This window comes from Rhinatrema bivittatum, chromosome 11 (genome assembly GCF_901001135.1).
Source record: "Rhinatrema bivittatum chromosome 11, aRhiBiv1.1, whole genome shotgun sequence".
NCBI lineage: Eukaryota > Metazoa > Chordata > Amphibia > Gymnophiona > Rhinatrematidae > Rhinatrema > Rhinatrema bivittatum.
In genome coordinates this window covers 5435654-5436724 of record NC_042625.1, presented here as the reverse complement: position 1 = coordinate 5436724, position 1071 = coordinate 5435654, and positions in this window count along the sequence as shown.

Below are 1071 nucleotides of genomic sequence, written 5' to 3'. Positions count from 1 at the left end.
CTTTCATCCCTCAGACAATCTGCCCACCAAAACACTACTCACAAGCCCTGCTACAATAGCCAAACACATCGCAAACATCCTGAATAATCAATTACTCTAGGCCAGGTCCCAGTGCAACTTAAGCAAGCCATTATAAAACCTACTCTCAAAAACACCAGATTTAGATCCCACTGAACCAGCCACCTATCGCCCAGTATCAAACCTCCCATTCCTCTCCAAATACTTGAAAAAATCAACAGGCAACTCACAGAATATATAGAAGAACACAATATACTCTCCTCCTCCAGTATGGTTTTCGCAAAAACACCCTAGCACAGAAACTCTACTCATCTCCCTCTCGGAAACTATTCTTAGAGCTCTGGACAAAGGACAATCCCACATGCTCGCACTGCTAGATATCTCTGCAGCGCTCGACACACGTCAACCACCAACACACTCATCAATGATTCAAGGAAATTGGCATCTCTGGCACTGCCCTACTCTGGTTCCAGTCATACCTTAACGACAGGAGCTCTAGTGTAAAAATTGGTCGCAAACAAATCCAAACCTGTTAAGCTATCACAATGAGTACCACAAGGCTCTTCCCTCTCTTCAACCCTTTTAATATTCTACCTCCTCCCCCTCTGCCCTACTCTCTCCTACAACTGGGTTTCCCGCACTTCATAATGCAGATGACGTGCAGATACTCATTCCAATAACTGACTCCATCCCAAATGCAATGAGATCTGGAACTCTGCTCTTTCTGAAATAAAACAAATTACTCAATGACCATTTCCTGGCACTCAATACCAATAAAACAGAGCTACTCATTCTTTCTCCTCCTAACAATCCCTCCTCAGTCTCTCTCCCCCTTCGCTACCAGCTGCCCTTCCCCTCAACTGGTCCGCCGCCTTGGCATAATGATAGACAACACTTTAACTTCAAAAAATTCATTTCTGCTACTATAAAAAGTGGATTCTTCAAGCTCCACACCCTGAAGAGAATCAAACCAACTATTACACATCTCCGACTTCCGCACAGTGCTGCAAGCCATGATTTTGTCCAAGCTTGACTACTGTAACGCTATCCTAC